General features: G+C 37.0%; 1 long non-coding RNA gene across 2 annotated transcripts; it reads right to left on the bottom strand.

The window, feature by feature from the left end:
* Nucleotides 1-1,039: 1,039 nt before the first annotated feature.
* Nucleotides 1,040-8,156, bottom strand: LOC134479300 (uncharacterized). Of its 2 annotated transcripts, XR_010052432.1 has the most exons (3): nucleotides 7,524-8,156; nucleotides 7,332-7,424; nucleotides 1,040-1,425 (listed from the first exon to the last, which is right to left on the bottom strand). It is a non-coding gene; the product is annotated as an uncharacterized LOC134479300 (long non-coding RNA). The 2 variants fall into 2 exon arrangements; XR_010052431.1 differs by lacking the exon at nucleotides 1,040-1,425 and having other exon boundaries at nucleotides 7,291-7,424.
* Between the last annotated feature and the right edge of the window lie 3,717 nt (nucleotides 8,157-11,873).

The raw sequence follows: 11,873 nt of genomic DNA, 5'->3' as shown, positions 1-11,873 counted from the left end.
CTGAGAGGCTTTGCCAGCAGCTGACTAAGACAGATGCAGACACTCACAGCCAACCATTGAACTAGGCCCCGGGACACCAATGGAAGAGTTAGGGAAGGACTAAATGAGCTGAAGGGGACTGCAACCTTATAGGAAGAACAACAATATCACCTATCTGGACCACTCCAAGCTACCAGGGACTAAAGCACAAACAAAAAATATACATGAGTCAGTCCATGGCTCCTGCTGTATATGTAACAGAGGGTTGCATTATCTGGCATTAATTGGATGGGAGGTATTTGGTCCTGTGAAGGCGTGTTGGCCAAGCAACGGGGGATGCTAGAAGGGTGAGGCATGAGTGGTAGGAGGGTGTATGAGTACCCTCATAGAGGCAAAATGGAGGGGGAATGAAATGGGGATTGCAGAGGGGAAACAGGAAGGGAGGCATTTGACATGGACACACATAAAATAATCAATAAAAATGGAAAAGAAGTAAATATTTACATTAAAATCATACAAGAAACATACAGAACACCAAATAAACTGGACGAGAAAAATAATTTCCTCAGAATATGGTAAACCATATACCAAATGTACAGAACAACAAATTATTAAAAGCTGAAAAGGAAAAATATCAAGAAACACATAAAGGCAGACACATTAGAATAACACCTGACAGCTCAATGGAGATTCTAAAGGACAGAAGGGCCTGTACAGATGTTCTACAACTCCTATTGGCAGATTTTTCTTTTGATAAGTATGTACTTTTGATAAGTACATAGTACCCTTCCTTATCTCTTCTGACTATTTTTGTTTTGAAGTCTATTTTCTCAAACATTAAAATGGCTATACCTTCTTAATTCTTAGGTCCACTTACTTTAAATATATTTTCTATCATTTTACCCTGAGGTAGTGTTTATCATTGGTGTTAATGTGTGTGTTTCTTGAATGTAGCAAAAGGATGGATCCCACTTTTGGGTCCATTCTATTAGTATATCTTTTGTTTATTTACATTTTAAATATTGCCCCTCCCAGTCCCTCCTCCCAGAGTTTTTCCCCTTCTTCTCCCCTTTGCTTCCATGAGGGTGCTCCTCACCTCCAGCATCCCCCTTTCCTGAGACATCAGGTCTCTATAGAATTAGGTGAATCCTCTTCCCCTAAGGCCAGACAATGCAGTTCCTTGTTAGATACATGCTGGAGTCTCTGACCAGCCCATGTATGCTCTTTGGTTGGTGGCTTAGTCTCTGGGAGCTCGCACATTTCCAGGTTTGTTGAAACGGTTGGTCTTCTTATGGGCATCCCGTCCCATTCAGCTCCTTCAATCCTTCTCATAACTCCTCCATAGAGGTCCCCAACTTCATTGCAATGGTTGTCTGTAAGTATCTGCATCTGTCTTAGTCAGCTGCAGGTAAAGTCTCTGAGAGAACAGCCATGCTAGGTTCCAGCCTGCAAGCACAACATGGCACCAGTAATGATGTCAGAGTTTGCTGTCTGTGTACCTTTTGGCTAATATTCACTTATCAGTGAGTACATACCATGCGCATTTTTGGGGTCTAGGTTACCTCACTCAGGTTGATACTTTCTGGTTCCATCCATTTGTCTGCAAAATACATGATGTCCCTGTTTTTAAAATCTGAAAAACATTCCCTCGGGTAAATGAACTACATTTTCTATATCCATTCTTCAGTTAATGGGCCTCTGGTTTGCTTCCAGTTTCTGATTATTATGAATATGGCTGTTATGAATATAGTGCAGCACGTGTCCTCGTGATAAGGTGAAACATTTTGGGGTATGTGCCCAGGAGTGGCATAGCTGGTTCTTCAGGTGGAATTATTTACAATTTTCTGAGGTATTACCAGATTGATTTCCAGACTGATTATAGCAGTTTGCAATCACACCAGAAGTGTTCCTCTTTCTCAACATTCTCACCAGCATGTGCTGTCACTTGAATTTTTGATCACTATTTGCAGCTGTTATAATAGAATACATAAGTGGACTCCAAAATTCTACCAGAGAACTCCTACAGCTGGAATGGCTAGATATAAAACTACCTTAAACAAATAAGCAGCCTTAATTTACATAAAAAATAAAAGGGCTAAGAAAGAAATTGGGGAAACAATTTCCTTCACAATAGCCACAAGTAATATAAAATGTAATGGTGTACCTCTAACCAAGTAACTGAAAAAATCTGTATGACAAAAACTTCAAGTCCTTGAAGAAAGAGATCAAAGAAGATCTCAGATCTTCACTAACCCTACAAATGATAGGGGCTAACATCGAAAATATATAAAGAACTCAAGAAGACTTCAACAAAAGAAAAACCAAACAAATATCCCAACTAAAAAATGAGGTACCGAGCTAAACAGAATTCTCAACAGAGGAATTTTGAATGGCCGAGAAGCAATTAATGAAATTTTCAGTGTCTTTAATCATCAAGAAAATGGATATCAAAATGACTCCGAGATTCCACCTGACACCAACCAGATTTGTCTATCTTTTTATTGGTGAATTGAGACCAATAATATTGAGAGATATTGAAGAATAGTGTTTATAGATTTTTTATTATTTTGTTGTTATAGTGTGTGTGTGTGTGTGTGTGTGTGTGTGTGTGTGTGTGTGTGTGTGTGTCCTCTCATGTGTGTATGTGTCTCCCTTCCTTTGCTTTGATGCCTGGGATTATTCTTTGATTCTTCTTCAGTATGAATTGCCTCTTTATATTGGAAGTTTTTTCTAGCACCATTTGTAAAGATGAAATTGGTGATAGATATTGTGTAAAATTGGTTTTGTTATGGAAGGTCTTATTTTCCCCATTTATTATGATTGAAAGGTTTAGTAGATATAGTAGACTGAGTATCTGATTTTAGTAATGAGAGAAACAATAGAAAACCTGCAAACTTATGGAAACTTAACAATTCTCTAGTGATTGACTACTGAATTAAGACAGAAAGAAATTAAAGACTTCTGAGAATTTATTGAAAATGAAGGCATAACATACCCAAACTTATGGAACACAATGAAAGCAGTACTAAGAGACAAGTTCATAAAATTAAGTGCCTACATAAAACAACTGCAGATGTCTCATACTAGGACTTTCCCCACATGCATGAAAGCTCTATAACAAAAAGAAATCATATCCAATAAGAATAGATGGCAAGAAATAATCAACCCGAGGGCTAACATCAATAAAATAGTAACAAACATACAAAAATAAAAAGAAATAAGAATGAAACAGGGAGTTTACCACTCAGGAAAATCATACTGATTGTAAAACCCTTACATAAATTAACTAAAAGTGGTGAGAGAGGATCCAAATGAACACATATAGAAAAGAAAAGGGGACATAGTAATAGACACTGGGAAATTCTTAAGGACATACTTAAAAGCATGACCTCCAGCAAATTGTATAATCTAAAACAAATGGGTAATTTTCTTGATACATACAACTTATTAACATTAAATCAAGATCAAATAAGCAATATAACAGAACAATCAGCCCCAGTAATATAGAAGCCATAATTAAAAGTCTACTAACAACACTCCAAACATACAAGAGTTAATAATAGTTTTCAAATTATTCCACAAAACACTTTTATCGAAGTAGCTGAATACGAAATTTAGCAAAAAACAATATTACTCCTACATATTGTTGACAACTGAACTGAGTAAGAAATCCAGGAATTAATACCTTTAGTTATAACTGCAAATAATATGAAACCTTTAGCGATAGAAAGACTTATATGATAAAATCTTGAAACATTGAAGATGGAAAAATCTCTCATGCTCATGGATCTATTGGATTAACAAAGTAAAACAGCCATCCAATCAAAAGCAACAAACGGATTTAATGCAATCTTGATCAAAACACACAAATTCTTTAAATTTACAAATATACAAGATTACAAATACACACAGAACAAAAAATACAACAACACAATTCTTCACAGAACTTGATGGGACAACTTTCAGCTTCATATGGAAACACTAACACCCAGGATAGCTCAAACACTCCTGAACATAAAAGACAATGAAATGACCCATCTGTGAACATATGATTTTGATAAAGAACCCAATAATACACACTGGAAAATAAAATATGTAGGTATATGAAAGTGATCTGAGTGAATTCACTATAATATGAGGGAGGCAGAGCCTCCGCTGGACTTCTCTTGCCCCATATGAAGTTTGACGTACTGGAGGTGGGTTCCAGGTGTTCTGTGGTAACGCTAAATATTCCCGATTGTTGCCAAGAGTATAGGTTAGTCTCCACAAACTGATGGAAAGACTCCTCTGATCAAGACAACACACGCACATCTCAACAAACATGCAGAAATCAAGCCGATGCCTACATAAAAGCACACTTTCCTATCTTCAGTATAGGAAGATACTCTGCAAGATACCAAAAGAGAAAGATAAACAGAGTGCCACCCACAAACCCTTTATCTACAATGGTGTACTGCCTGCCAGATATTCTAGAGCAATGGTGGCATATAGTTTATGGATATAACCATGATTAAACTTAAGGCTCCCTCCATGAGAAGAAGCCTATTCTTGACACTACTTGGGTGACCTAGAACCTGAGACCTAGAATAAAATAAAAAGCATTCTAAAATAAAATTGTTCTAAAATAAATAAATGAATAAATAAATATTCAATAAAGTAACTCCTTATGATATTCTGCTATACACAAAGTTTATTGCTTGCTCAGTCATTATCAGAGAAGCTTCCTCCTAGGAAATGAGAGTACATACAGTGACACACATTACAGAGAGAATGAGAAACCATAGAACACTCAGCGCTAAGTGGAATGTGTCAACTAAATCCCTCTCCTCAGGGCTCAGAGAACTTCAGGGAAGAGGAGGTCAAAAGAGTTTAAAAAACAGAGAGGATTCGGAAAACCAAGAAAACAAAGCCCTAAAAATCAGCAGGATCAAAGCAGACTGAAGCAACATGCACATGTCTATACCAGATGGGGTTCTTGAGCTAAAAAAAAAAAAGGTTGGGTAAACATGTCGCACCGTTAACCCAAAAACCTTATAACTTGCACATGAAAAATAATTTTTCCAAGAGATTCTAAATAGGAGAAAGAAACTCGTCTTCCTGGCAGGCTGCTCAGTAGTATACGGCCAATACAAAGTTGCATCAGAAAGGACAACCTTGGAAATTCAAAATGTTTCAAAATGCCATGTCAAAGCTTCTGTTTTATTTTATTTTTCATTTTATTGAATTTATGTATTTTTTCAATTTTACGCTGAAGGCCCTTTGCTTATATATCATCCACATTCAGTTAGTCATTTTACAGGATTCCTAAGTGTGGAAAGAGTAGGTCTCTATGACTGCACCTGGTTTATCTGCCCTTTCTTAGGGTTTTTTCCCTTAGGTTTTTTTTTTTTTGTCTTACTCTGATCTATTAGATTTTTTCCTTTCATTATTATACTTTATTTTATTTTCATTGCTTAGAAGACTTTTGTTTGGTTAGTTGTTTGTCTTTCTAATGAGAGACAGAAATGGGGTATATCCTAATAGGAGGAAAAGCAGGGAGAAACAGAAAGGTGTGGTTGCCGGAAACACCATCAGGTTACAGTACTGCAGGGTAAAAATGCTTCTTTTCAGCAAAAGGAATAAATGAAGCAGATAGGTAGGAAATTCCGTGGACGTCCCCTTCATATCATTTACTGTCAATCAATGTAGGCACTAGTATCACCCATTTCCTTCTATGTAGATTATTGTCAACCAATGTAGGCGCTAGCACCATTCATTTCCTTCTATGTAGCTTCCTGTTTACTTCTATTACCTTTTGGAGAAAATGGTTTAGCATTTTTACATTGCTTATATTGGTTTCAAAGATATTTCTAGAATAATAAATAAAACTGCATTAATATTCTAATATCTCAAGTACATTCTACAGTCATTGTTGTATTTCTATTCGAGCTCATTAAATTGAATATACATGTCAGCAGTTATAGATGGCATAATATGTTAGACATCAAACTTATCTAAACTAAAAATGCACCAGAAAATACTATTAGATATAACAAGTATACAGCTTCTCTAAAAATATTGCATGTGAAGAACTATTTTAAAACAAATAAAAATAATGTGAGATAGTGAAATATATTCTGAATTTTTATTAATTTATGTGTTTCTGCTGAATACTAGACTAAAAGTCTCTGTGTTATAGGTGTATTCTGAATTCTCGAAACTACTCTTCTTCCCATCTGCTGCTTCATTTAGTCAATCGTTTTAGGGTTACAACAGTTTTAGGGGAGTTTAAGGGTCATTCAACTCAAATCAATTTAAGGAAATGTTAGAGAGAAAGAGGAAAGCACAACACGCCAAGAGCTAATTTGGATGAGCAGGGCTGTGTGCCTGATGCAACGAATGCACCAAGATGGGGACTTGTAGGAGCAGACTTTCTTGAGGGGCGCTATCCTTTGCATATATCTAGGAACACTTACATTAAAATTGAAGGAAATAAAATCACCAAACTAAGAATAGCATAACCTATGAGCCACCCATCTTCAACGAGCTTCCAGAAACATTATTTTCTAATCTGTAAGAAAAGTGCCCAGTGGACACATAAAATATAATTTATTGATCTAAATGTGACAGGCAGGTCCAAGATCAGAGGACAGAAGAAGGTCAAAAGGAGTCTGTAGAAAAGATGAGGAAAATGCACATTTGAAAGACACATTTGAAAGATTTGTGTGAAAAGGTCTAGAGAATTTTGTGCCTTCAAAGCACACTAGAGTCGGACAGTTGAAGGTGTGAGTCCTAGTGAAGGGAGCTAAGACTACACAAGACCCAAGGGAGTTTCATGTAGTTCTGCATAAATCTGCTCTGAGATGATGAGGCCCACGGAAGACTTCCAGGCCATGAGGAAATGTGCTCATGAGTTTGCACTTCAGTCATGTGCTGCAGATTGCCTGAGTAAAGATGACATCCATTCCAGTACCACTAATCTCATGTACTTTCTGCCCCTCCTGCCTTCATTTATGATTGTTACAGTTGTTCAAAATAAGTGAGATGTTGACTTTTGTCCTATTAAGTGCAGGGGCTGAGACTGGACACTGTGGAACATCTACTATCTACCTCTATGGTCGGTTTTCAATTAAAATACATTTTGATTAAAGATAAGTGGAGAAAACACAACAGCATAGTCATGGGGTAGTGGGGACTATCTAGCAATTGTCAGACGCATTGCTTGGCTTGGAGACGAGTTTTATTATAGCATTGCCAGTCAAAATTGGCAGTGAGACACTCATGATGCCTGTCTTAGGGTCTTATTGCTGTGAAAAGACACTGTGAACAATGTAAGTTTTACAAAGGGCAACATTTAATTGGGGCTGGCTTACAGGTTCAGAGGTTCAGTCCATTGTCATCAAGGTGGAGGCATGGCAGCATCTAGGTAGGCATGGTGCAGGAGGAGCTGAGTTCTACGTTTTTACCTGAAGAAAGCCAGGAACAAACTGAGCATCCTCGGGCAGCCAGGGGGAGGGTCTCTAAGTCCACCCCACAGTGACACACTTCCTCCAACAAAGCCACACCTTCTAATCATGCCACTCCCTGGGCCAAGCAGATGCAAACCATTACAATGCCATACAGAGATAAGGAAATCGAGGCTGACACACAGCTTTGAAAGCAAGCATTCTCCCCTTTGCCTCATTCTCCATCTCAGCCATGAGAATAGCCTCAATGACACAGACAGGTGGATACCCTGGTAACAGAGCCATGGATACCACTTTCTGCTTTGTTACATAGGTACATGCGCTATTCTATGGGGGAATTCCTTTTACCTAAGCTAAGTCTTTCTATAAACCATTGGTGTCTCAGTGCTTATTGATCAAGCTGTCACTGGACTCCTAATAAAGTAATATTTGTCCTGTCACTTATCTGATTCATCTTTTTCATTATTTGAAGTATCTGGCATCTCCATTAGGATTTCAACTAACCAGCCAACTTTATTGAAACTCCCTTTCTCAGCTTCCTACTAAACATCCATATTGCAACTCTTTATTTAAGGAGAAGTTCCTATCCTGCTTTTCACAAATCTGCAGAGTATTCACTGCACTGTGAACTGTTACTGCTTCCATGAGACAAAAAATACAAACTCAGTTAGCCAAAAAGCAGAGAGCCAGGGACAAGGTTTGCTGTGTCACCTATAGTAGATTTGGAGACAATGCAAATTTGGAGTTCAGATATTTCATTTTAAAGTTAAAACTACTAATATAGAAACACCTTTAAAATAGCTGGTTCTTACTGAGAGCTAGCGATTGGAGTAGACTTTGAAAAAAAATGCAACTCTATTGCATAAACTTAGATGTCATCCATGCAAGCCCATACAGGACATTTGCTTAATGTGTAAGCTGAAAGGAAAATCAAGATGATATATCATGTTTATCCTTCATGTTTGTGTTTTAAAAAACAGTTTCAGCATTAGCAGCCACAGGATCACATTAACATTGCTATGAGCAATGCTCTTTATAATGCACATGATAAACTCTAGTGGGCCCTCTCTCCTCAACACATTTCCTGTTTTATCTTTTTTCTCTCTAACTAGCCCGTTCAGAGATATTAGTTTCTCTGGATGCTAATTTGAGGTGCTCCTTTTGTCTTTTTACTCATTTTTAAAAATATTTATTTCAGTTTCAAGTGTGTGTGTGTGTGTGTGTGTGTGTGTGTGTGTGTGTGTGTGTGTGTGTGTAAGTATGAGTTTCAAGGAGGTAAAAGTCTTTAGATCTCAGGAAGCTAAAGTTACAGAAGGTTTTGAGTTGCTAGGAAATAACATGGGGCGTCTGAAGAATTACAGCGCTCCTAACTGCTGAGCCCTCCGCTAACCCTTTGCTCATTTGTTAATGGCCTGCAATCACTCCATTTTAATAATGCAGTACTTCATGTCTTCTCTGACTGCCATCTGTCTCAGAGGTAGACTCCCTCTTTCTACAAGGGCTCATTCTGAAAGAACAAATGTATTTGAAACCCATCCCAATTCATTGCATCATTCATCAAGACATTTGAAATAGTTTATAAATATAAAGAGAATTATACACTATTAATAGAAACAGATGTCCCCACCCATTCTGCTTTGCAAAGCTACTTCAATTTGCATTTTATAGCCAGCTAAGGCCTGGAGCAGGGAGAGAGAAGAGTATGATGGGAAAGTCAAGTCAAGCTAGTAGCCATACTCTCATTCCACTTTTAAACATCTTCATGTGACTGAGATCTGAATTCTTCTTTCAGTTCATTGTCCCAAGCCCGATGGATGACAGCTTGCAAACCCTCACTGATTTCTCCCTCCCATAAGCTCCTGTAACTTACATGATCTGTACACATTTTTGGTAGAAAATGTTCTATTGTTTGATTATTTCTCTTAGAAATTCTTCTTTAAAATGTTTTAATTAAAACAGAATTGCAACACATTCTAACAGGTTCAACACTCCCTCTCCTACCTCCAGACCCTCCCTTGAAGCCCTCCCATGTCTGGTTTCAAAACTGACATACTTCTTTCCAGTGAGCCTTAAATTTAAAAATAATTATGGGTACGCTTATTTAGCCTATATGCTGGGTTAGTGCCTTTGGAATCCAGAAAATGTTATTGATTCCCTTCAGACTCTAGCCACAAATGGCTGTGAGTGGCCAAGTGCATGCTGAGAACCGAGCCCAGGTCCTCTGAAAGAGCAGTGATCTTATCTTCTGAGCCAACTCTACAGCTCGTCCTAGTGAATGATATCTTTTATGCTTTGCCACTGTGGACAGAGCAGCAATGCTATATTTTGAAAGCTTAGTTTTATAAGGAACTTTTCTTTGAAATAAAGAAAATAAAGGAAATGCAAGTGACTCATTCTACTTTAGCTTTATAAACTCATTCTTGCTCATTTCTTGTGGACAAGAATGTTTTACATATAAGGAAATTTTAAACATATGTTCAGTTTATTCTTTTTAGAAATATCATAAAACCTAATATTTTATGGGCTCATAACAGATTATTGTCACTCCCTGCTTTCATTTGACACAGTTGTATTTGTATTTTGATGTGTAGTATAAACTTACAGAAAAGCATTATTTATTGGGTCTTGGTAGTTTTAGACTAGACCATATTAGGAATTAAAGGTATATTTACATATTAATAAATATGTTGATTTATTAAAGTGTACCAAATACATTTCTTATAACATGTTAACAATTCTTTAAGGTAAAATTTAGCAGTTCTATAAGCAAGAGAATTGTTGGGTCTTATTTTAAAATCATGTATCTTTGTGAAGTGAACGTTAATCAAGCTTATGAAAAAGAGGCTTCTAAATTTTCCCTTCCATATCCCTTTTATATGTGTGTCCTTTGTACTCCATTAAAGCTCTTTTGTACAAAATAGCAGCAATTCCAAATATCAGATTTCATGACCCAATGTGAGTTGAAGAATATGAAGCTGACTGTGGCATCTACCACAAACCCAAGTTCCAGAAGACTCCTGCAACCATTCTGGTGCTTACACCCTCGAGATCAGGCTACAAATGCTTTTATTCAACCACAGGTTTCAGAGGACATAAAATTATAAGTGCTTGTGTATAAAACATCTCTATAGACACATGAGGGAATCAACAATGAAAATCTGGTGCCGTTGGCTACCAGAACACAATTTATCATCCCAAACATTAATTTCTATAAGTAGCACCAGTTGGGGGAGATAGGCATCTATGTCCAAATGCCAGGAGGGCTGATAGGCAGTGCTACCTACCTTGAAGCATAAAAATGTTTACCTTAAGGAAAAACATTAATTAACCTGTCAAGTTTGTCTTATTAGACAGCACGAATGTAATAGATTCTGGTTAAATAAAATGTTACTTCCAAGAAGTACCTAATATCAGATTTCTCTGCTAGTTTTAGAGCATCACGACTGGTGGTGCTAGATATTCTGGCACTAGGGTGTTATTCCTGGTACTTACATGGAAAAATGAGAATAAATTTTCTGTATCAATAAGCTATATCACGTACTAAATGTCAAAAAGAAGAAGTTCTTGAATTTCTGGTTCTAGCTTATCTTTCTGGCCATTGTTCCAACCATTTGGCCAACGAATGTTAGACACCTAGCCATCATCATCCCCAAATGAAACTTACCCATTTCAAACCTTTACCCACCACACTTCATTATCCTAGACGAATCCCACACCCCAGTGAAGAATATACAGTTAAATTCTTTATGATTGCCATCATAACTGCCCTCTTAGTTTCTCTGTAGACCTTTTGATCTCTAGGCTTCTAATTTTTTCTTGATTCTCAATTCTCAGACATTTTATACAATTCTCTTTTGCAGCATTTATGACCAACTTTAACTGTTCATAGATTTCCTTTCCTGCTAGCCAGTTGGTTCCCGGGAGACAGACACAGACACTACTTGATCCATTTTTATGTGCCCAGAAACTGGCAGATCCCCCCAACACATATAGGCTCAATAAATGTTTGCAAAATTGAATCAACTCTTCTAAGAGGAATAGTGGCTTAAAATCACACCAAGGGAGATATTACTAATGCTAGTCTTGTCTGGGGGCAGAATGTTACTAATTTCTATTTTAGAGGAGAGTATAAAAAGTGTTTGCAGGTACTAAAGGTAAGAAAAATACACAAGATAATTTATGCCATTTCCTTTCAATAGACATTTCTAGTTTTAGTGTCTAATTGTACAATGCAAGGGAAATTTTTTTTTTTTAGTTTCACTACCTATGTAGAACTTGGCCAGCAGAGGGAGAAAATATAATACCAAACACAAGCAGTGAGCTTGCTTTATAATGTGATTTCTTTAGTTTTAAATTATAGATCAGAATGTGTATAGTAGATCCAAGATTATAGAGTTATCCAAATCATCCCTTCCAACCCCCTAAATTTTGAAATCATAGCCTTATTTT

This window comes from Rattus norvegicus, chromosome 6 (genome assembly GCF_036323735.1).
Source record: "Rattus norvegicus strain BN/NHsdMcwi chromosome 6, GRCr8, whole genome shotgun sequence".
Classification (NCBI taxonomy): domain Eukaryota; kingdom Metazoa; phylum Chordata; class Mammalia; order Rodentia; family Muridae; genus Rattus; species Rattus norvegicus.
The sequence above is the reverse complement of the archived record's forward strand: the minus strand, read 5'-3'. Positions and strand labels throughout refer to the sequence as shown.